General features: G+C 48.6%; 1 pseudogene; it reads left to right on the top strand.

The window, feature by feature from the left end:
- Positions 1-25,476, top strand: part of LOC138473491 (zinc finger protein 585A-like) — a 353,538-nt pseudogene that overhangs the window by 14,406 nt on the left and 313,656 nt on the right.

Genomic DNA, 25,476 nt, shown 5'->3' with positions numbered 1-25,476 from the left:
TCTTTCTTGACTTGGTGCTGTGAGGGAAAACGTTTAAAAAGTCAAACGGTCCTGAAATATTTAGGATATCATTTTATAGCGAACAGCACAATGGCAATAATCAAAAGACACCTAGAAGTTAAAGCAGAAATAATAAAGCGACAGATTTTGAAAATTGATGCCAAATATGGAAGATTTATGGCTGCATCTTGGAAACGCTTCTATACCATTTCTGGTATTCCTAAACTCACATATGGCTTAGAATTTTATGAGCTTGAAGGTTCAGATTTTATAAAAAAATTGGAAAGAGATATGTGGAAAGGTGTGCTGTTCTTTATTCCTAAGGGTGTTCCTTTTCAGGCAATTGGATATGAATTCGGTCTGCAATCTTTACAATCGATTATGTTGTTGTGGAGAAAATGTATGATAAATGACCTCTCATCTCTATACTCGATTGCAGCAAAAGATCAATCTAACTCTTACTGCGTGAATTTAAAAACTGTAATTGAAGACACATTGTTGAATGCAGGAGTAAGTCTGGAGATGTTGATAAGTAAACCCCAAAAAGTGAAACTTATACTTCACAGTAACGATTGGCAAATGACTCTGGATATGGTGCAGCAATCTAAAATTCTTAATCAGCTACACTCATTCTGGAAATGTTACCCCGTTCTGGAGAATGATCTAGTGAAATATCCTTCACGTAATTTTAGAAACTCTTTCATGAGGTTTCGTTTTGATATTTTGAAAACAAATGACATTCTAAAAAGGTGGAATCTCCAGAATCCGGAATGGGAGTGCATGGGGGTGCATGGGAGTGCATGGGGGTGCATGGGAGAGCATGGGGGTGCATGGGGGTGCACGGGAGTGCACGGGAGTGCACGGGAGAGCACGGGGGTGCACGGGAGAGCACGGGGGTGCACGGGGGTGCACGGGAGTGCACGGGAGTGCACGGGGGTGCATGGGAGTGCATGGGAGTGCATGGGGGTGCATGGGGTGCACGGGGGTGCACGGGGGTGCACGGGAGTGCATGGGGGTGCATGGGAGTGGTGTAGATATTACAAGTCAGAAGGGACAGAAGAAACTCTGAAGCATATATTACTACAATGTCCAGCTCTTTTAGAACAAAGGATTTCATATTTTGAACAATTTGTATTACATGTATATGCGGTTGACACCGAATCCTTATGGTATCAGATCAGACATAATACCTCTACTGTTTTAAAAATAAGAATAATGGCATTTTAAAAAAGTTTTTGTGATTTATCTTAAAGGATCATAATGAATTTTTGTTCTCCTTATTGCCAAACATTTAATACACATAAACAATGCTGGTTTTAATAGGTTTTTAGAATCTTAAGAAATCTTTTAATGCTTAAGTAGATTGAGTTTATATGGACTGTTCTTAATCTTGTTCTTAATCTTGCCCTATCTGACTACATGTTCTTTGTAATCTTGAATTGCTATGTTATCTATTCTAATGTGTTTGAAATGTTTGTCCAATTTATGTTTGAAGAAAAAAGTATGAAATGTTGTTTTATTGTATTTCAAAATGTAATTTTATGTTTCTGAACTATCTTGATTAACTATTTTGTAAAGGTTTGTATAAACCATAAATAAATAAATAATAATAATAATTACACTATTGCCTATATCTAGTGGAGCACTGTTCTCCCCAGGATCCCCTCTAGTGCGTTACACTATTACCCTTCTATAGTGTATACTATTCTCCTCAGTATCCCCTCTAGTGTAATACACGTTGCCTAGCTCTAGGGGAACACTCTTCTCCACAATATCCCTGATAGTGTATTACACTGTTGCCTATCTCTAGTGGAACATTTTTCTCCTCGGGATGCCCTCTAGTGTATTACACTATTGCCTATCTCTAGTGTAACACCCTTCTCCTCATGACCCCCTCTAGTGTATTACACTATTGCCTATCTCTAGTGGAACACCCTTCTCCTCAGGACCCCCCTCTATTGTATTACACTATTGTCTATATCTAGTGGAGCACTGTTCTCCTCAGGACCCCCTCTAGTGTATCACACCATTGCCTATCTATATTGGAGCATGCAAGATTACTAGATAGAAGGGTCGAACTGGAGCATAAAATTGTCTCATGCACCAATGAAAATGTGCCCACAGTTGCAAATGGGAATTCATTCCTTTTATGACACGGTTTGAATAGTACCCAAGGTTTTCTTTTTTTGATAAAATGTGAATATTTATTCAGCAACACTGGTCAAAACTATTAGCTGCATAGTGACTCAGCAAACTGGCCCACATTGGCCAAAAAAGTGGCCCACCTTGAGCCAAAAAACTGGCGCACACAAGCATTTTGCATTTTTGGTTTGGCCCTGGGACTATGCCCTATAGGCCAGTCCGAGCCTGCTAGATAGTTCCCTGGCCTAGGGTCAGCATAGGAGCCTGCTAGATAGTTCCCTTGCCTGGGGTCGGCATAGGAGCCTGTAAGATAGTTCCCTGGCCTGGGGTCGGCATAGGAGCCTGCTAGATAGTTCCTTGGCCTAAGGTCGGCATAAGAACCTACTAGATAGTTCCCTGGCCTGGGGTTGATATAGGAGCCTACTAGAGTGTTCCCTGGCCTAGGGTCGGCATAGGAGCCTGCTAGATAGTTCCCTGGCCTGGGGTCGGCATAGGAGCCTGCTAGATAGTTCCCTGGCATGGGGTCATCATAGGAGCCTGCTAGATAGTTCCTTGGCCTAAGGTCGGCATAAGAACCTACTAGATAGTTCCCTGGCCTGGGGTTGATATAGGAGCCTACTAGATAGTTCCCTGGCCTAGGGTCGGCATAGGAGCCTGCTAGATAGTTCCCTGGCCTGGGGTCGGCATAGGAGCCTGCTAGATAGTTCCCTGGCCTGGGGTCATCATAGGAGCCTGCTAGATAGTTCCCTGGCCTAGAGACGGCATAGGACCCTGCTAGATAGTTCCCTGGCCTGGGGTTCGCATATGACCCTGCTAGATAGTTCCCTGGCCTGGGGTTGGCATAGGACCCTGCTAGATAGTTCCCTGGCCTGGGGTTGGCATAGGACCCTGCTAGATAGTTCCCTGGCCTGGGGTTGGCATAGGACCCTGCTAGATAGTTCCCTGGCCTGGGGACGGCATAGGAGCCTGCTAGATAGTTCCCTGGCGTGGGGGTGGCATAGGAGCCTGCTAGATAGTTCCCTGGCCTGGGGACGGCATAGGAGCCTGCTAGATAGTTCCCTGGCCTGGGGGTGGCATAGGAGCCTGCCAGATAGTTCCCTGGCCTGGGGTCGATATAGGAGCCTGCTAGATATTTCCCTGGTCTAGGGTCGGCATAGGAGCCTGCTAGATAGTTCCCTGGCCTGGGGATGGCATAGGAGCCTGCTAGATGGTTCCTTGCCCTGGGGACGTCATAGGAGCCTGCTAGATAGTTCCCTGCCCAGGGGACGGCATAGGAGCCTGCTGGATAGTTCCCTGGCCTGGGGTCGGCATAGGAGCCTGCTAGATAGTTTCCTGGCCTAGGGTCGGCATAGGAGCCTGCTAGATAGTTCCCTGGCCTGGGGTCATCATAGGAGCCTGCTAGATAGTTCCCTGTCTTAGGGTCGGCATAGGAGCCTGTTAGATAGTTCCCTGGCCTGGGGACAGCATAGGAGCCTGCTAGATGGTTCCCTGGCCTGGGGTTGGCATAGGAGCCTGCTAGATAGATCCCTGGCCTGGGGTCGGCATAGGAGCCTACTAGATAGTTCCCTGGCCTGGGGACGGCATAGGAGCCTGCTAGATAGTTCCCTGGCCTGGGGTCGGCATAGGAGCCTGCTAGATAGTTCCTTGGCCTGGGGTCGGCATAGGAGCCTGCTAGATAGTTCCCTAGCCTAGGGTCGGCATAGGGATGTACTTGCATCAGGGAGGGTGCATGTCCACTGTTGAAGCACGGTTTTAAAGGAAATTGGTTTGGTGTGAAGTGCCTGGAAAAGATGTGAAGTGTTCCATTAAATTATATGTAAATTTATTTAAAAAAGGAGACATTTTGTGAATAGAGCAGAAAGGACAAATAGAAGTATTCACTGAGTTGAAGCAGTAAAACCCATGCACATTTGGAAATTAAATTGTGCTTTTCTGTCTAAAATGAAAGTGTTGTGGGAGTAATGATATCGTATCTGTTCTCTCGAAATTCCAAGAAGACATAGTGAGCAAAACCATTTACCAGATTAAACAAATGTTTACTAAATGAAATTGGTCCTTGAAAAGCTGAGATGCTGACTGTACTCCCCACCCAAGTCTGTTCATTAACTGAATAAAATGGTGATTAAAAGAATATTGACCTTCAGCGAATACGTCACTGTGTCAACTTTACAAATACATTGTTACTAGCACCTCCATGTGTGTGTTAAGTCAATTTATTTTTTTCTGTCTTTACTTTGGAATAAACTGCTTCCAGGAACAGAGGCAATGTATTTGTTTTAAGTATCGGGGTGGCCATCTTGATTTCAGTTTTATGTTCAATTCTCCAATTTTGCAAATCTCTCAAATAGTGACTATTTCAACAGCACCTGATCAAGAACTAATCCCAGTGGTGTGCCCAACCACACACAGACCTCATCCACCGGACTGCACTTCTGTGGAAAGATGCCAGCCCTAGCGCTGGCTAACCACACTATGTGAATGATCTGCTTCTCTCGAGTTAGGTCTGGTGCCCTGATGCCCGCGGGCTATGGCGCGATGCAAATAAATACATTAAATAAATAGGTCTGTGCTCTACACAATAAAATCAAAAAGCTGCAAGGCAAGTAGCAAACATTATATTACATTTACATAGCACAATTGAACTTAATATTAAAAGAGTGCCATAGGTATAATTCTATTGGAACCCAACCACTAAGGTATGAAAGATATAAACACAATAAAGTAGTTGACTTCATCTATACCAAAAGGTATTTAAGTGGACCGTGGGATTTAGGGAATGTGACTTTCCAAATGGTTTTCTTTTTCACTGGTCAACCTGATCATTTTCCATCTGTTTAGAGCCTTTACAGTGTTTTTTTGTTTTACATTAAAGAGCCGGGAGGCAACGAAGATGCTCGTCATCATATCACGTGGGTGATTAGAACAAACATCGAAGGATTCACGCTTTGGTCAGAGATGTCCTATACAAGGTGCGACTCTCACCTCAAGCTGACCAAAGCCTAATTTGAGTTGATTGGTTCTGTAATCTCGGACGAGCACACATTTAGTAGTGTACACCCATCTATCGGTCACAAGTCAAAAACATTTGGGGGAAGGTAGTGTTTGTCTTATGCAACATTGTGAGTTCATAGATCACACTTCTTCTGTTTCATCTAATACAAGCTGATTCATCCACATACTCTTCTTGGCTAAAGTTTCCACACACTCTAGTTTCTTGTTGTCATCATTGTCCCCCCTTTTGAACTTTATGGTGTAAAATGTGTTTGCCTATTTATATATTACTCCAATAAGAGTATATTATGTGAAGGTGTCACCCACCTGACCATATAAGGGATGGCCATGGTGTGGCTGCCACCACCTGCCCCATGAGGCATGGCTTGTGATAAGGGATGACCATGGTGTGGCTGCCACCACCTGCCCCATGAGGCATGGCTTGTGATAAGGGATGGCCATGGTGTGGCTGCCACCACCTGCCCCATGAGGCATGGCTTGTGATAAGGGATGACCATGGTGTGGCTGGCTGCCACCACCTGCCCCATGAGACATGGCTTGTGGTAAGGGATGACCATGGTGTGGCTGCCACCACCTTCCCCATGAGGCATGGCTTGTGATAAGGGATGACCATGGTGTGGCTGCCACCACCTGCCCCATGAGGCATGGCTTGTGATAAGCGATGACCATGGTGTGGCTGCCACCACCTGCCCCATGAGGCATGGCTTGTGATAAGCGATGACCATGGTGTGGCTGCCACCACCTGCCCCATGAGGCATGGCTTGTGATAAGGGAAGACCATGGTGTGGCTGCCACCACCTGCCCCATGAGGCATGGCTTGTGATAAGCGATGACCATGGTGTGGCTGCCACCACCTGCCCCATGAGGCATGGCTTGTGATAAGCGATGACCATGGTGTGGCTGCCACCACCTGCCCCATGAGGCATGGCTTGTGATAAGGGAAGACCATGGTGTGGCTGCCACCACCTTCTCCATGAGGCATGGCTTGTGATAAGGGATGACCATGGTGTGGCTGGCTGCCACCACCTGACCCATGAGACATGGCTTGTGATAAGGGATAACAATGGTGTGGCTGCCACCACCTGCCCCATGAGGCATGGCTTGTGATAAGGGATGGCCATGGTGTGGCCGCCACCACCTGCCCCATGAGGCATGGCTTGTGATAAGGATGACCATGGTGTGGCTGGCTGCCACCACCTGCCCCATGAGGCATGGCTTGTGATAAGGGATGACCATGGTGTGGCTGGCTGCCACCACCTGCCCCATGAGGCATGGCTTGTGATAAGGGATGACCATGGTGTGGCTGGCTGCCACCACCTGCCCCATGAGACATGGCTTGTGGTAAGGGATGACCATGGTGTGGCTGCCACCACCTTCCCCATGAGGCATGGCTTGTGATAAGGGATGACCATGGTGTGGCTGCCACCACCTGCCCCATGAGGCATGGCTTGTGATAAGGGATGACCATGGTGTGGCTGGCTGCCACCACCTGCCCCATGAGACATGGCTTGTGATAAGGGATAACAATGGTGTGGCTGCCACCACCTGCCCCATGAGGCATGGCTTGTGATAAGGGATGACCATGGTGTGGCTGCCACCACCTGCCCCATGAGGCATGGCTTGTGATAAGGGATGGCCATGGTGTGGCTGCCACCACCTGCCCCATGAGGCATGGCTTGTGATAAGGGATGACCATGGTGTGGCTGGCTGCCACCACCTGCCCCATGAGACATGGCTTGTGGTAAGGGATGACCATGGTGTGGCTGCCACCACCTTCCCCATGAGGCATGGCTTGTGATAAGGGATGACCATGGTGTGGCTGCCACCACCTGCCCCATGAGGCATGGCTTGTGATAAGCGATGACCATGGTGTGGCTGCCACCACCTGCCCCATGAGGCATGGCTTGTGATAAGCGATGACCATGGTGTGGCTGCCACCACCTGCCCCATGAGGCATGGCTTGTGATAAGGGAAGACCATGGTGTGGCTGCCACCACCTGCCCCATGAGGCATGGCTTGTGATAAGCGATGACCATGGTGTGGCTGCCACCACCTGCCCCATGAGGCATGGCTTGTGATAAGCGATGACCATGGTGTGGCTGCCACCACCTGCCCCATGAGGCATGGCTTGTGATAAGGGAAGACCATGGTGTGGCTGCCACCACCTTCTCCATGAGGCATGGCTTGTGATAAGGGATGACCATGGTGTGGCTGCCACCACCTGCCCCATGAGGCATGGCTTGTGATAAGGATGACCATGGTGTGGCTGGCTGCCACCACCTGCCCCATGAGGCATGGCTTGTGATAAGGGATGACCATGGTGTGGCTGGCTGCCACCACCTGCCCCATGAGGCATGGCTTGTGATAAGGGATGACCATGGTGTGGCTGGTTGCCACCACCGGCCCCAGGAGGCATGGCTTGTGATAAGGGATGACCATGGTGTGGCTGGCTGCCACCACCTGCCCCATGAGGCATGGCTTGTGATAAGGGATGACCATGGTGTGGCTGCCACCACCTGCCCCATGAGGCAGGGCTTGTGATAAGGGATGACCATGGTGTGGCTGCCACCACCTGCCCCATGAGGCGTGGCTTGTGATAAGGAATGACCATGGTGTGGCCGCCACCACCTGCCCCATGAGGCGTGGCTTGCGATAAGGGTTGGCCATGGTGTGGCCGCCACCACCTGCCCCATGAGGCGTGGCTTGCGATAAGGGATGACCATGGTGTGGCCGCCACCACCTGCCCCATGAGGCATGGCTTGCGATAAGGGATGACCATGGTGTGGCCGCCACCACCTTCCCCATGAGGCATGGCTTGCGATAAGCGATGACCATGGTGTGGCCGCCACCACCTGCCCCATGAGGCATGGCTTGCGATAAGGGATGACCATGGTGTGGCCGCCACCACCTGCCCCATGAGGCATGGCTTGCGATAAGGGATGACCATGGTGTGGCTGCCACCACCTGCCCCATGTGGCATGGCTTGCGATAAGGGATGGCCATGGTGTTGCTGCCACCACCTGCCCCATGAGGCATGGCTTGTGATAAGGGATGGCCATGGAGTGGCTGCTACCACCTGCCCCATGAGACATGGCTTGTGGCTGCTGAGGGAACAATAACCCCACAAGACCCTTGAAAAAGCAGCAAGGGCTTGTCACAGGAGACCTAGGTTCCAGTGCCTGTCTAAGAGATGGTGACACAAGCAGTGCACATTACCCCAATTTATAGCGGAAGGCGGGGGTCCTTGGGTGTAGGTCCTGTGTGTAGAATACCATCCACATAACAATAAAATGCAAACCCAAGCAAAGGTGCCGTAGTGCTGGGCCTCGTGGGAAAACATCTAGTATAGCAGATTGCTGGATAGGCCCTCTACTAGCACAACATGGAGCATGTGCTCTCCTTCCCATGTGCGAGGAGTACTTGGAATTCAAGATTCTGACCTTGATTGTATAGGCTTGCTCTGCACTGCAAAAGAGACACGCTATCAGGAATTAGAGACACCTGAATCTATTAAGCTCTTCGATCCCAACCAATCGTGCAATGAAACCCCTTCATAACACATGTGCATCCTCGTTGAGGAAGCCCAGCATCCGGGGATAGAAGGATTCTGTATAAATACCAGGACTCAGAAGGAAATATTTGCATCCTCTATAACAAGAACCAGCATCCGGGGATAGAAGGATTGCATATAAATACCAGGCCTCAGAAGGACACATGTGTATCCTCTAGAACAAGCCCAGCATCCAGGGATAGAAGGATTGCATATCAATACCAGGCGTCAGAAGGAAACATGTGAATCCTCTAGAACAAGCTCAGCATCCGGGGATAGAAGGATTGCATATAAATACCAGGCCTCAGAAAGGACGGCAGCTGGAGTTTGGTGAAGGGGCGAGAGTGGAGGAGGTCGAAAAGGATAGAGGAGCAAAAGACCCTCATGGACCTCAAGGGAGAAAAGCAGCGGAGCAAGTGGTGTAAATAGGAACAAAAGACTTAGAGAGTGGAACATCAGCAGGGGATGTGATGTGAAAAGGAAGTGGTAAGTTCAGGGGATGGCGTGCGGAAGAGAGGAGCAAGGAAGAGACAAACATGGAGGTGGACTCTAGGACCAGGTCCATGTGAGATTCCGTGGCCCAGCCTATGGAGTCTCAAAGCGAGTCTCCTTTGGTAGAGATTGCAGGCCATGTAGGATCTGTGGCCCCTCATCTGAGAGTTGGGGGCATCACCATGCCTCCATCGCTCGACCCAGAAGCAGGTGCTGCTTCAAGGCCAGGTATCTGGATACTTGGTGCCGCTACAGGGCCAGGTATCTGGAGACTTGGTGCGCTTCAAGGCTAGGTATCTGGATACTTGCTGCCGCTTGAGGGCCAGGTATCTGGAGACTTGGTGCCGCTTCAGGGCCAGGTATCTGGATACTTGATGCCGCTTCAGGGCCAGGTATCTGGATACCTGGTGCTGCTTCAGGGCCAGGTATCTGGAGACCTGGTGCCACTTCAGGGCCAGGTATCTGGAGACTTGGTGCCACTTCAGGGCCAGGTATCTGGAGACTTGGTTCCGCTTCAGGACCAGGTATCTGGAGACTTGGTTCTGCTTCAGGGCCAGGTATCTGGATACTTGGTGCTGCTTCAGGGCCAGGTATCTTGGAGACTTGGTGCCACTTCAGGGCCAGGTATCTGGAGACTTGGTGCCGCTTCAGGGCCAGTTATCTGGATACTTGGTACCACTTCAGGGCCAGGTATCTGGAGACTTGGTTCCGCTTCAGGACCAGGTATCTGGAGACTTGGTTCTGCTTCAGGGCCAGGTATCTGGATACTTGGTGCTGCTTCAGGGCCAGGTATCTGGAGACTTGGTGCCTTTTCAGGGCCAGGTATCTAGATACTTGGTGCTGCTTCAGGGCCAGGTATCTGGATACTCGGTGCTGCTTCAGGGCCAGGTATCTGGAGACTTGGTGCTGCTTCAAGGCCAGATATCTGGAGACTTGGTGACTCTTCAGGGCCGGTATCTGGATACTTGCTGCCACTTCAGGGCCAGGTATCCGGATACTCGGTGCCACTGCAGGGCCAGGTATCTGGAGACTTGCCGCCGCTTCAGGGCAAGGTATCTGGATACTTGGTGCCTCTTCAGGGCCAGGTAACTGGATACTTGGTGCTGCTTCAAGGCTAGGTATCTGGAGACTTAGTGCCTCTTCAGGTCCAGGTCCTGCAACAAAGCCTGTTTGGAACCTATCTCGCATATTTGATGATTTGATCCATTGATTAAGATCTCTTAGAATTAAGGAGGCAAATATTTTGCCCGGGACGTCCAGCAGGCCGATAGGCCTATAATTGGCAAGATCATGTCTATCGCCCTTTTTGTAAATAGGGACAATCAGTGAAGTACACCACGAGCTAGGGATCTTTTGAGTGGTTATAATTTGCGAGAAGATTTCAAATAGGATCGGGGCCCATAGGTCCGGAAACTGTTTCAACATAGCATTAGAGAGCCTGTCCGGGCCAGGGGTACGCGATCTACTGGCCTTATGGATGTAATAAAGAATGTCATCAATAGTAAAAGCAATCGAAATGAGGCCCTCTAGGTTAACAGGTGGTATATGATTGGCAGATGGTGGTAGCGCGTAAAGACGGGAAAAGTGGGCTTGCCATGCTGCAGGAGCAACATCATTAATCTGCATTTGACATTGTGAGGTTTCATAGGTTCCAGTTATTAGGGACCAACACCCTGCAGAGTTTTTTGTTAGAACTTTAGCCAACATTGATTCACCATCTTTCTGGATCAGAGTCGATCGGTAAGATCTTCTCCAGTTCCTATATTGAGTCTTAATAGTTTTGCACGCAGCCCACCGCTGGTCAACGGGTAAGGACATAGCCAGTTTTTTTTTTCCTAAATAAAGTTTTTCCCTTCTGCATATTTGTATCAAAACAATGTAGAGCAGCTGAAGATCTCGGTAACCTTTGTGTTGTAGCAAACTGGTGTATTAGCTTTGAGTAGTCACAATCACCATTATTTTGATTTCGGGAGATCAGACAAGAGGTTTTAAATATCTCTGTAAAATGCAGTAGCTTAGGTCTAGACCACCGTAATCGATTCCGAGCAGAGTTAGCCTCAAAGGTACCCTTCATAGTGATATACTTAGGGGGATAGATAATCTCATCACTATATAGCCAGTTTAGGTTCAAGATGTTGTGGTCACTGTCAGAGGTTACCAGGACCTCGAACCCTTTTAATAGGTTGAATAAGTCATGGCTAACATATATAAAATCAATGATTGCCGTAGAATTACCTCTTTTCCAAGTAGGGTGGGTGGGACAGTCTTCTGGAAAGGACCCATTCACCATAAGCATATCTTTCGATTGAATAAACATATTCCAACACCGCAAACGATCATCCAAAGATGTTTTGGGTTTGTTTAGACAATGCAAATTCAAATCTCCTGCTAAGATAACATGGCACTGCTTGGGATGTCCATATATTTTCTCCCATATATTTTCTAAAGCTCTCAAATATGAATCCATTGAAAAGGCTGCAGGATTCCAGTATGTATTAATTATGAAATAATTAACATCTGCGAGGGTTAATTGTACAAATTGAATATATGGAGTGGGAGCTTCATATGATATGATCGACATAGTCAGAGAGGTTTTCATCAGAAACAACAACCCTGACATGGGTCGACCTTTCACAGCGAAAATTGCGGGATTTAAAATAGAATGATAACCATCCCAAGACGGACAATGCAGAAGCCATGTTTCCTGTAGCAGGATAATATCATATTTTCTAAGTTTAGTAGAGGATGTAGAAAAAAGATGGCGAAAACCAAACCTCTAGTATTCCAACTCAGAAACGAGATCTGTTTGCAGGAAGTTGGTTTATCTTTGAGAAGAGGAACATTGGCATTTGCACGGCTGCTTAATCTGTGAAGCATTAAAATTCATTTTAGAAGATTCACTAATTAGTTGTTGTTCATTAGCGTACGGGACGATCTTTGACGTGTCTCTTATATTATCAATCAAGAGTTCAAAACCCATGTCCCACAGCACGGATCAGGCGGCCCATAGGGTGTTTAGCACTACTCTTGGCCTGGCTGACTTCTTTCCTCTCCGATCGACCCTCCCAGGTCCAAATGGGCTCCTTCCTCTCTGACATCTTTTTCTCCACCTGTGGTGTCCCCCAGGGATCCAACCTCTCTCCCTGGCTTTTCAACCAGTATCTGGCACTCCTTGCCCACCGCATCGCCGCTCTCTGCCCCTACTTCCAGTGCTATGCAGACGATACCCAGCTCATCTTCAGGCTACCCTCAGCCTCCTCCTCTCCTTCCCTCATCTCCGACTGTCTGTCTGCTATCCATGAATGGTGCGCCGCCAATGACCTCTGCCTCAACGCCAGTAAGACTGAGATTCTACTCATCGGCACACCCACTCCCTCCTTCCCTGCAGCTCTCTGGCCGGCCTCCCTTGGCCCCCTTCCTGCCCCTACCTGCAAGGCTAAAAACCTCGGGGTCATCTTCGACTCCACACTCTCCTTCTCTCCTCATATATCTGACGTTTCTAAGAAGTCACACTACCAGCTGCACCTCCTCAGAGTATTCTTCCCTTCCTCTCCTTCCCCCAGAAGCTCACTGTCTCTCGAGCCCTGGTTCTCTCAAGGCTGGACTACTGTAACAGCCTCTATCTTAATCTGCCTGCCTCCACTCTCCGCCCTCTGCAACTTATCCAGAACAGAACTGCGAGACTTGTCCTTGGCCTCAAGCCCAGGGACCGTATCTCTCCAGGACTGAAATCTCTTCACTGGCTCCCAGTGGCCGCGAGGATCAAGTTCAAAACCCTCTGCATTGTCCACAAGGCCTTCTGGGGCCTGGGACCAAAATACCTCCAACTCTCTCTTCCTAAATATCTTCCTTCACGAGCCCTTCGCTCATCCGTCTCCAACTCCCTCATGGTCAGCCGTTTCTCGAAGCAACGAGCTGGGGGTAGATCTCTCTCCGCAGCAGGGGCCTCCCTCTGGAACAGCCTTCCTGCCTCCCTGAAACTTGAGGAGAACCATCTCCGGTTCCGGAAGCACCTCAAAACCTTCCTCTTCGCTTCTGCCTTCTCTCTCCCTCTCCCCTGCTAATCCTGCTTAACTCCCCACTGAACTCAGCTCAAACCTGCATCTGGGCCACTCTCAGCAACCTCGGTCCAGGGCCCAGCCACTCTCCACCTGCACTGCCTCCCCGGCTCCCCCTGCACTGTGGGACTGTCACTGTATCCCTACAGCCCCTTTCCCAGCACTTGCTCTGCACTTACCTCGCACTTGCCACCAGCTGGCCCTTTCTATTTATTATTTATTATTATTTTATTCTATTTATTTTTTTTTTTACGCTACTTACCTTGTACTGCACTTCCCCCCTGCACTTCCTCCTTTTCCCCTTACCTCTGCACTTGCGCGATCTGAATGACACCTGGCCTAGTAGGATCGTTTGTCTGTTTTCCCCTTGTTTCCCTCCCTCCCTGCCTCGTCGCGCCTTGAAACACTTGTGTATAGGCGCGTTACAAATACCATATCATATCATACTCTTGAGCGCATCCAGATTCGTGCTGTAGAAAGATCATGACTTGATGGGAATTCCACTTGTTCGATATCACTTGAATTGATATCCTCAAGAGCATAAATATCACTAAAGATAGCCAATACACAAGAGCGATTTAAATCATAGGCTGGGAACGGTGTAGATCTACATTTAATTACTAGTGAGTGAAGATTCCTTTTTATATCTGATTTTTTCTGGCCAGACTGATTTTTATCAGTATTAATGGCGGGCGCGGTTATAGGCAGAGCCCGTTCCATCACAGAAGTCTGAATTTGCTTTTCATTGAGAATAGTGGTAGATAAATGCTGCTTTATTGGTCTTTCATTACATAGGGCAACACTTCTATTCTCAGCTGGTAGCTGTTTCAGCATATATTGCTCTATAGCTGAGCATATAATATAATCCAAAGTGGGGGGCATCGTTGTGAAATTACAGGGGCCTGGTTTATTCTCAGACATCATAAGTGGAGGGGACAAATCTTGAGGTACTGTCTTCGATGGAAGATTACAGGGGCCTGATTTATTCTCAGACATCATAAGTGGAGGGGACAAATCTTGAGGTACTGTCCTCGATGGAAGATTACAGGGGCCTGATTTATTCTCAGACATCATGAGTACAGGGGGCAAATCTTGAGGTACTGTCTTCATAAAGAATGGGTGGAACAGTTGGGGTAGCGTAGCTTTTTGTGGTAACGTAATAGAACCATCTTTCAAGTTGTTAACATCAGTGGTGTTCGTTTCAATGGGAGGCGGGTTAATGGATTTAGCATTCAAATAAAGATCTATCTCTTTGCGTAGCTCAGCTCGTTTTATACACAATTCAGTAGCCTCTAATACTTTTGTTTGTACAGTATTAATTTGACTGTGTGAGTTAGGTAGAATCTTGGGCTTATTCTCTATCAAAGCCACGATATTATTTAAGGGAGAATATTCTGCCAGTTCTTTCTCAGCAGAGAGCTCTTTTGATTTATTTTCAGCAGTAAGTTTGGCATATTTATTTTGAACTGCTTTAGCCGCCATAATGATTTTACTATTTTGTTTTGTATTTTGTTTTGTAGGTAACTTCAGCCCCTTAAAAAAGGATTTTGCAATAGATGAGGGGATGTGTTGTTTGGGCCGGTTTTTAGTTTTTTTCCCCATGGGCTTCATATCAAAAGCCCCAATGGATTTGGGTTGGAATGATCCCGAACAAATTGTAAATGGTTCTCTAAGAGGCTGAAAGTTGTCTCCAATGTTGTTTGCTGGACCAGAAGTCGATAACGGGCATTCAGGAACATCGTTCTTAACAGGGGAGCAGATTTCCTGAATTATTTGCAGAAAAAAGGGGAGGCCTGTAGCGCCCAAAGGCGCCACGATTACAGTAGGAGACTGTACTTTATCAGACGGGTTAGGAGTAGCTCCTATGTTTGTTTTTTGGTGTTGTAAAAGTAACCGAGATTGCCACCTGGTTAGCTTCATAAGTTGTTTATCTTGTTTTTGAAGTTTGTCGTTTAAAGTTTCATATAGTTTAAATAAAGAAGATATTGCTAAATTCATCGCATGATGGGTGGTTTCAACTAATATTGACGAAGAAAGTGATGCAGTGCAGGAAGGTAGCTGAGAAAGAGGGAGAGGGTCAAGTTGAGCATCAAGTATAGGGGCAGTTTGAGGCCTCCGCAGAGTAGGAGCTGTATAAGAGGAAACTGACCTTGATCTCTCATCATCCGAATAGATGAGAGAAACTTCGGGTAATTCATAGTTAGTGTCGGATTCCAAATTATCCTCATTGAAGGGTGAGTTAGAGCGTAATTCGATAACGACTTGGTCCCTCATAGAGCCATCATGTAAGGATACAGCAGTAGGTTTAGTGGATGTATCCGATTCAAGTAGCACACTTGAAACAGGTAAAGGTACAGAAGGGGCTGAGCCTAGTCCAGTAGTGAATTTACTAGAGAAGCCCAGGTTCTGAGCCTGAGGCGTCTTCACAGTCAATTGTAAAAGCGGTGGGTTATTATTAGCACAAGAAGTTATATCTAGGTTAGTAGAAGGATCTGACATGGCGGCTAATAACCGGGGGCTTCTTTTCGGTAGAAATGATATCTCACTACCTTTCAACATTGTAACATCAGAGACAAAACATAATGGGTTATAAGTTGTCCAAGGGATACAATTATTGATAGTAACACAATTAGAAGACAAGATGCTATTAGGTACCTGTACATCTTTGGGGAAAGGGCAAAACATCTGTTGAATATCCCGGGAAACAACTTTCGTTTTTTTTCCATCAGTTTTAGGACGACGTGGGCGTGAAGAAGAGCGCGGCCGTGGAGTACTTCCCATTTGCTTACGTTTCTGATTTACTGGAGGTGGAGAGCACGGGGCCGAATCCGGCATGTTTGATCTCAGGAAGTAAACACGACGTCGCATTTATTTCACAACTATTAAACAATTATATTCGTACACAATAGAAAAATAGAAATCTATTATTAGTTAAAAAGGTGGTAAAGTTAAAAAAACACAAGGTAAGCAGATTAAGAATCAAGCGTAGAGGCAATGCCCACTGCACGCTGCACAGCTAACAGCCAACAGTCACTTAGGAATCACTTGTGAAGCGCGCGCTGAAGCGCGTTCACAAGGTAGTTGAAGGTTTGCTGGGAAAAAATGGGCAGGTGTAGGTGGAGCCAAAACACTCTAAAAATGAAATACAAATAGATTAGCCGTAAGCGGCACACAGACGAAAGGTTCAAAAAGTTCAAAAATTCATTGTGAAAGTTCGTCACGGGTGGGGGTGGTCAGGCGTACCATATGGTCCAATAGCAATCTCGCAGGCACGGTCGCAGTCGCTGAAGCGAAGACCATGAAAGAAAGAAGCCGGCAGCACCACAGCCCACAGCAGCCAACAGTCACTTAGGAATCACTTGTGCAGCGCACGCTGAAGCGCGTTCACAAGGTAGTTGAAGGTTTGCTGGGAAAAAATGGGCGGGTGTAGGTGGAGCCAAAACAATCATATGGTCCAATAGCAATCTTGCAGGCACGGTCGCAGTCGCTGAAGCGAAGACCATGAAAGAAAGGAGCCGACAGCACCACAGCCCAACGCAGCCAACAGTCACTTAGGAATCACTTGTGAAGCGCTTCAGGGCCAGGTATTTGGAGACTTGGTAACACTTCAGGGCCAGGTATCTGGATACTTGCTGCCGCTTGAGGGCCAGGTATCTGGAGACTTGCTGCCGCTTCAGGAAGACTGATGCTTCTTCAAGGCCAGGTATCTGGATACTTGGTACCTCTTCAGGTCCAGGTATCTGGATACTTGGTGCCGCTTCAGGGCCAGGTATCTGGATTCTTGGTATCGATTCAAGGCCAGGTATCTGGAGACTTGGTACCTCTTCAGGGCCAGGTATCTGGAGACTTGGTTCTGCTTCAGGACCAGGTATCTGGAGACTTGGTGGGCTTCAGGGCCAGGTATATGGAGACTTGGTGCTGCTTCAGGGCCAGGTATCTGGAGACTTGGTGCCGCTTCAAGGCCAGGTATCTGGAGACTTGGTGCTGCTTCAGGGCCAGGCGTCTGGATACTTGGTGCTGCTTCAAGGCCAGGTATCTGGATACTTGGTGCTGCTTCAGGGCCAGGTATCTGGATACTTGGTGCTGCTTCAGGGCCAGGTATCTGGAGACTTGGTGCCGCTTCAGGGCCAGGTATCTGGATACTTGCTGCCGCTTCAGGGCAAGGTATCTGGAGACTTGGTGTCGCTTCAAGGCCAGGTATCTGGATACTTGGTGCTGCTTCATGGCCAGGTATCTGGATACTCGGTGCCGCTTCAGGGCCAGGCATCTAGATACCCGGTACCGCTTCAGGGCCAGGCATCTGGATACTTGCTGCTGCTTCAGGGCAAGGTATCTGGAGACTTGGTGCCGCTTCAAGGCCAGGTATCTGGAGACTTGGTGTTGCTTCAGGCCAGGTATCCGGATACTTGGTGCCGCTTCAGGGCCAGGTATCTGGAGACTTGGTGCTGCTTCAGGGCCAGGTGTCTGGATACTTGGTGCCGTTCAAGGACAGGTATCTGGAGACTTGGTACCGCTTCAGGGCCAGGTATCTAGAGACATGGTGCCGCTTCAGGGCCAGGTATCTGGAGACGTGGTGCTGCTTCAGGGCCAGGTATCTGGATACTTGGTGCCGCATCAAGGCCAGGTATCTGGAGACTTGGTGCTGCTTCAGGGCCAGGTATCTGGAGACTTGGTGCCGCTTCAGGGCCAGGTATCTGGAGACTTTGTTCCGCTTCAGGACCAGGTATCTGGAGACTTGGTCCTGCTTCAGGGCCAGGTATCTGAATACTTGGTGCCACTTCAGGGCCAGGTATCTGGAGACTTGGTAACTCTCAGGGCCAGGTATCTGGATACTTGGTGCCACTTCAAGGCCAAGAATCTGGATACTTGGTGCTGCTTCAGGGCCAGGTGTCTGGATACTTGGTGCTGCTTCAGGGCCAGGTATCTGGAGACTTGGTGCTGCTTCAGGGCCAGGTATCTGGAGACTTGGTGCTGCTTCAGGGCCCAGTATCTGGAGACTTGGTGCCGCTTCAGGGGCAGGTATCTGGAGACTTGGTTCCGCTTCAGGGCCAGGTATCTGGATACTTGGTTCCGTTTCAGGGCCAGGTATCTGGATACTCGGTGCTGCTTCAGGGCCAGGTATCTGGAGACTTGGTGCCGCTTCAAGGCCAGGTATCTGGATACTTGGTAAGGCTTCAGGGCCAGGTATCTGGAGACTTGGTGCTGCTTCAGGGCCAGGTGTCTGGATACTTGGTGCCGTTCAAGGACAGGTATCTGGAGACTTGGTACCGCTTCAGGGCCAGGTATCTGGAGACTTGGTGCCGCTTCAGGGCCAGGTATCTGGAGACTTGGTGCCGCTTCAAGGCCAGGTATCTGGAGACTTGGTGCTGCTTCAGGGCCAGGTGTCTGGATACTTGGTGCCGCTTCAAGGCCAGGTATCTGGAGACTTGGTGCTGCTTCAGGGCCAGGTATCTGGAGACTTGGTGCCGCTTCAGGGCCTGGTATCTGGAGACTTGGTTCTGCTTCAGGACCAGGTATCTGGATACTTGGTGCTGCCTCAGGGCCAGGTATCTAGTTACTCAGTGCCGCTTCAGGGCCAGGTATCTGGAGACTTGCTGCCACTTCAGGGCAAGGTATCTGGATACTTGGTGCCTCTTCAGGTCCAGGTATCTGGATACTTGGTACCGCTTCAGGGCCAGGTATCTGAAGACTTAATGCCGCTTCAGGGTCAGGTATCTGGAGACTTGGTGCCGCTTCAGGGCCAGGTATCTGGAGACTTGATTCTGCTTCAGGACCAGGTATCTGGAGACTTGGTTCCGCTTCAGGGCCAGGTATCTGGATACTTGGTTCCGCTTCAGGGCCAGGTATCTGGATACTTGGTGCCGCTTCAGGGCCAGGTTTCTGGATACTCGGTGCTGCTTCAGGGCCAGGTATCTGGAGACTTGGTGCCGCTTCAAGGCCAGGTATCTGGAGACTTGGTGAGGCTTCAGGGCCAGGTATCTGGATACTTGGTGCCGCTTCAGGGCCAGGTATCTGGAGACTTGGTGCTGCTTCAGGGCCAGGTGTCTGGATACTTGGTGCCGTTCAAGGACAGGTATCTGGAGACTTGGTACCGCTTCAGGGCCAGGTATCTAGAGACATGGTGCCGCTTCAGGGCCAGGTATCTGGAGACGTGGTGCTGCTTCAGGGCCAGGTATCTGGATACTTGGTGCCGCATCAAGGCCAGGTATCTGGAGACTTGGTGCTGCTTCAGGGCCAGGTATCTGGAGACTTGGTGCCGCTTCAGGGCCAGGTATCTGGAGACTTTGTTCCGCTTCAGGACCAGGTATCTGGAGACTTGGTCCTGCTTCAGGGCCAGGTATCTGAATACTTGGTGCCACTTCAGGGCCAGGTATCTGGAGACTTGGTAACTCTCAGGGCCAGGTATCTGGATACTTGGTGCCACTTCAAGGCCAAGAATCTGGATACTTGGTGCTGCTTCAGGGCCAGGTGTCTGGATACTTGGTGCTGCTTCAGGGCCAGGTATCTGGAGACTTGGTGCTGCTTCAGGGCCAGGTATCTGGAGACTTGGTGCTGCTTCAGGGCCCAGTATCTGGAGACTTGGTGCCGCTTCAGGGGCAGGTATCTGGAGACTTGGTTCCGCTTCAGGGCCAGGTATCTGGATACTTGGTTCCGTTTCAGGGCCAGGTATCTGGATACTCGGTGCTGCTTCAGGGCCAGGTATCTGGAGACTTGGTGCCGCTCAAGGCCAGGTATCTGGATACTTGGTAAGGCTTCAGGGCCAGGTATCTGGAGACTTGGTGCTGCTTCAGGGCCAGGTGTCTGGATACTTGGTGCCGTTCAAGGACAGGTATCTCGAGACTTGGTACCGCTTCAGGGCCAGGTATCTGGAGACTTGGTTCCGCTTCAGGGCCAGGTATCTGGAGACTTGGTGCCGCTTCAAGGCCAGGTATCTGGAGACTTGGTGCTGCTTCAGGGCCAGGTGTCTGGATACTTGGTGCCACTTCAAGGCCAGGTATCTGGAGACTTGGTGCTGCTTCAGGGCCAGGTATCTGGAGACTTGGTGCCGCTTCAGGGCCTGGTATCTGGAGACTTGGTTCTGCTTCAGGACCAGGTATCTGGATACTTGGTGCCGCCTCAGGGCCAGGTATCTAGTTACTCAGTGCCGCTTCAGGGCCAGGTATCTGGAGACTTGCTGCCACTTCAGGGCAAGGTATCTGGATACTTGGTGCCTCTTCAGGTCCAGGTATCTGGATACTTGATACCGCTTCAGGGCCAGGTATCTGGAGACTTAATGCCGCTTCAGGGTCAGGTATCTGGAGACTTGGTGCCGCTTCAGGGCCAGGTATCTGGAGACTTGATTCTGCTTCAGGACCAGGTATCTGGAGACTTGGTTCCGCTTCAGGGCCAGGTATCTGGATACTTGGTTCCGCTTCAGGGCCAGGTATCTGGATACTTGGTGCCGCTTCAGGGCCAGGTTTCTGGATACTCGGTGCTGCTTCAGGGCCAGGTATCTGGAGACTTGGTGCCGCTTCAAGGCCAGGTATCTGGAGACTTGGTGAGGCTTCAGGGCCAGGTATCTGGATACTTGGTGCTGCTTCATGGCCAGGTATCTGGATACTCGGTGCCGCTTCAGGGCCAGGTATCTGGAGATTTGGTTCCGCTCCAGGACCAGGTATCTGGAGACTTGGTACCGATTCAAGGCCAGGTATCTGGAGACTTGGTGCTGCTTCAGGGCCAGGTGTCTGGATACTTGGTGCTGCTTCAAGGCCAGGTATCTGGAGACTTGGTGCTGCTTCAGTGCCAGGTGTCTGGAGACTTGATGCCGCTTCAGGACAAGGTATCTGGAGACTTGGTGCCGCTTCAGGGTCAGGACTCTGGAGACTTGGTGACACTTCAAGGCCAGGTATCTGGAGACTTTGTTCTGCTTCAGGGCCAGGTGTCTCGATACTTGGTGCCGCTTCAAGGCCAGGTATCTGGAGACTTGGTGCTGCTTCAGGGCCAGGTGTCTGGATGCTTGGTGCCGCTTCAAGGCCAGGTATCTGGAGATTTGGTGCCTCTTCAGGGCCATGTATCTGGAGACTTGGTGCCGCTTCAAGGGCAGGTATCTGGATACTTGGTGCCGCTTCTGGGCCAGGTATCTGGATACTTGGTGCTGCTTCAGGGCCAGGTATCTGGATACTTGGTGCCGCTTCTGGGCCAGGTATCTGGATACTTGGTGCTGCTTCAGGGCCAGGTATCTGGATACTCGGTGCTGCTTCAGGGCCAGGTATCTGGAGACTTGGTGCCGCTTCAAGGGCAGGTATCTGGATACTTGGTGCCGCTTCTGGGCCAGGTATCTGGAGACTTGGTGCTGCTTCAGGGCCAGGTATCTCGAGACTTGGTGCCGCTTCAAGGCTAGGTATCTGGATACTTGCTGCCGCTTGAGGGCCAGGTATCTGGACACTTGGTGCCGCTACAGGGCCAGGTATCTGGTGACTTGGTGCCGCTTCAAGGCTAGGTATCTGGATACTTGCTGCCGCTTGAGGGCCAGGTATCTGGAGACTTGGTGCCGCTTCAGGGCCAGGTATCTGGATACTTGGTGCTGCTTCAGGGCCAGGTATCTGGAGATTTGGTGCTGCTTCAGGGTCAGGTATCTGGAGACTTGGTGCCGCTTCAGGGCCAGGTATCTGGAGACTTGGTGCCTCTTCAGGGCCAGGTATCTGGATACTTGGTGCCACTTCAGCGCAAGGTATCTGGATGCTTGGTGCCGCTTCAGGGCAAGGTATCTGGATACTTGGTGCTGCTTCAGGGCCAGGTATCTGGAGATTTGGTGCTGGTTCAGGGCCGTGTATCTAGAGACTTGGTGGCACTTCAGGGCCAGGTATCTGGAGACTTGGTTCCGCTTCAGGACCAGGTATCTGGAGACTTGGTTCCGCTTCAGGGCCAGGTATCTGGATACTTGGTGCTGCTTCAGGGCCAGGTATCTGGAGACTTGGTGCCTTTTCAGGGCCAGGTATCTGGAGACTTGGTGCTGCTTCAAGGCCAGATATATGGAGACTTGTTGACTCTTCAGGGCCCGGTATCTGGATACTTGGTGCCACTTCAGGGCCAGGTATCCGGATACTCGGTGCCACTTCAGGGCCAGGTATCTGGAGACTTGCTGCCGCTTCAGGGCAAGGTATTTGGATACTTGGTGCCTCTTCAGGGCCAGGTAACTGGAGACTTGGTGCTGCTTCAAGGCTAGGTATCTGGAGACTTAGTGCCTCTTCAGGTCCAGGTCCTGCAACAAAGCCTGTTTGGATCCTATCTCGCATATTTGATGATTTGATCCATTGATTAAGATCTCTTAGAATTAAGGAGGCAAATATTTTGCCCGGGACGTCCAGCAGGCCGATAGGCCTATAATTGGCAAGATCATGTCTATCGCCCTTTTTGTAAATAGGGACAATCAGTGAAGTACACCACGAGCTAGGGATCTTTTGAGTGGTTATAATTTGCGAGAAGATTTCAAATAGGATCGGGGCCCATAGGTCCGGAAACTGTTTCAACATAGCATTAGAGAGCCTGTCCGGGCCAGGGGTACGCAATCTACTGGCCTTATGGATGTAATGAAGAATGTCATCAATAGTAAAAGCAATCGAAAAGAGGCCCTCTAGGTTAACAGGTGGTATATGATTGGCAGACGGTGGTAGCGCGTAAAGACAGGAAAAGTGGGCTTGCCATGCTGCAGGAGCAACATCATTAATCTGCATTTGACATTGTGAGGTTTTATAGGTTCCAGTTATTAGGGACCAACACCCTGCAGAGTTTTTTGTTAGAACTTTAGCCAACATTGATTCACCATCTTTCTGGAACAGAGTCGATCGGTAAGATCTTCTCCAGTTCCTATATTGAGTCTTAATAGTTTTGCACGCAGCCCACCGCTGGTCAACGGGTAAGGAAATAGCCAGTTTTTTTTTTCCTAAATAAAGTTTTTCCCTTCTGCATATTTGTATCAAAACAATGTAGAGCAGTTGAAGATCTCGGTAACCTTTGTGTTGTAGCAAACTGGTGTATTAGTTTTGAGTAGTCACAATCACCATTATTTTGATTTCGGGAGATCTTACAAGAGGTTTTAAATATCTCTGTAAAATGCAGTAGCTTAGGTCTAGACCACCGTAATTGATTCCGAGCAGAGTTAGCCTCAAAGGTACCCTTCATAGTGATATACTTAGGGGAATAGATAATCTCATCACTATATAGCCAGTTTAGGTTCAACATGTTGTGGTCACTGTCAGAGGTTACCAGGACCTCGAACCCTTTTAATAGGTTGAATAAGTCATGGCTAACATATATAAAATCAATGATTGCCGTAGAATTACCTATTTTCCAAGTAGGGTGGGTGGGACATTCTTCTGGAAAGGACCCATTCACCATGAGCATATCTTTCGATTGAATAAACATATTCCAACACCGCAAACGATCATCCAAAGATGTTTTGGGTTTGTTTAGACAATGCAAATTCAAATCTCCTGCTAAGATAACATGGCACTGCTTGGGATGTCGATATATTTTCTCCCATATATTTTCTAAAGCTCTCAAATATGAATCCATTGAAAAGGCTGCTGGATTCCAGTATGTATTAATGATGAAATAATGAACATCTGCGAGGGTTAATTGTACAAATTGAATATATGGAGTGGGAGCTTCATATGATATGATCGACATAGTCAGAGAGGTTTTCATCAGAAACAACAACCCTGACATGGGTCGACCTTTCACAGCGGAAATTGCGGGATTTAAAATAGAATGATAACCATCCCAAGATGGACAATGCAGAAGCCATGTTTCCTGTAGCAGGATAATATCATATTTTCTAAGTTTAGTAGAGGATGTAGAAAAAAGATGGCGAAAACCTCTAGTATTCCAACTCAGAAACGAGATCTGTTTGCAGGAAGTTGGTTTATCTTTGAGAAGAGGAACATCGGCATTTGCACGGCTGCTTAATCTGTGAAGCATTAAAATTCATTTTAGAAGATTCACTAATTAGTTGTTGTTCATTAGCGTACGGGACGATCTTTGACGTGTCTCTTATATTATCAATCAAGAGTTCAAAACCCATGTCCCACAGCACGGATCAGGCGGCCCATAGGGTGTTTAGCACTACTCTTGAGCGCATCCAGATTCGTACTGTAGAAAGATCATGACTTGATGGGAATTCCACTTGTTCGATATCACTTGAATTGATATCCTCAAGAGCATAAATATCACTAAAGATAGCCAATACACAAGAGCGATTTAAATCATAGGCTGGGAACGGTGTAGATCTACATTTAATTACTAGTGAGTGAAGATTACTTTTTATATCTGATTTTTTCTGGCCAGACTGATTTTTATCAGTATTAATGGCGGGCGCGGTTATAGGCAGAGCCCGTTCCATCACAGAAGTCTGAATTTGCTTTTCATTGAGAATAGTGGTAGATAAATGCTGCTTTATTGGTCTTTCATTACATAGGGCAACACTTCTATTCTCAGCTGGTAGGTGTTTCAGCATATATTGCTCTATAGCTGAGGATATATTATAATCCAAAGTGGGGGGCATCGTTGTGAAATTACAGGGGCCTGGTTTATTCTCAGACATCATAAGTGGAGGGGACAAATCTTGAGGTACTGTCTTCGATGGAAGATTACAGGGGCCTGATTTATTCTCAGACATCATAAGTGGAGGGGACAAATCTTGAGGTACTGTCTTCGATGGAAGATTACAGGGGCCTGATTTATTCTCAGACATCATGAGTACATGGGGCAAATCTTGAGGTACTGTCTTCATAAAGAATGGGTGGAACAGTTGGGGTAGCGTAGCTTTTTGTGGTAACGTAATAGAACCATCTTTCAAGTTATTAACATCAGTGGTGTTCGTTTCGATGGGAGGCGGGTTAATGGATTTAGCATTCAAATAAAGATCTATCTCTTTGCGTAGCTCAGCTCGTTTTATACACAATTCAGTAGCCTCTAATACTTTTGTTTGTACAGTATTAATTTGACTGTGTGAGTTAGGTAGAATCTTGGGCTTATTCTCTATCAAAGCCACGATATTATTTAAGGGAGAATATTCTGCCAGTTCTTTCTCAGCAGAGAGCTCTTTTGATTTATTTTCAGCAGTAAGTTTGGCATATTTATTTTGAACTGCTTTAGCCGCCATAATGATTTTACTATTTTGTTTTGTATTTTGTTTTGTAGGTAACTTCAGCCCCTTAAAAAAGGATTTTGCAATAGATATGG

This window comes from Ambystoma mexicanum, chromosome 8, assembly GCF_040938575.1.
Source record: "Ambystoma mexicanum isolate Mex_15411 chromosome 8, UKY_AmexF1_1, whole genome shotgun sequence".
Taxonomy (NCBI): Eukaryota; Metazoa; Chordata; class Amphibia; order Caudata; family Ambystomatidae; genus Ambystoma; species Ambystoma mexicanum.
Note: the sequence above shows the minus strand (reverse complement) of the source record. Positions and strands in the feature narration are given on the sequence as shown.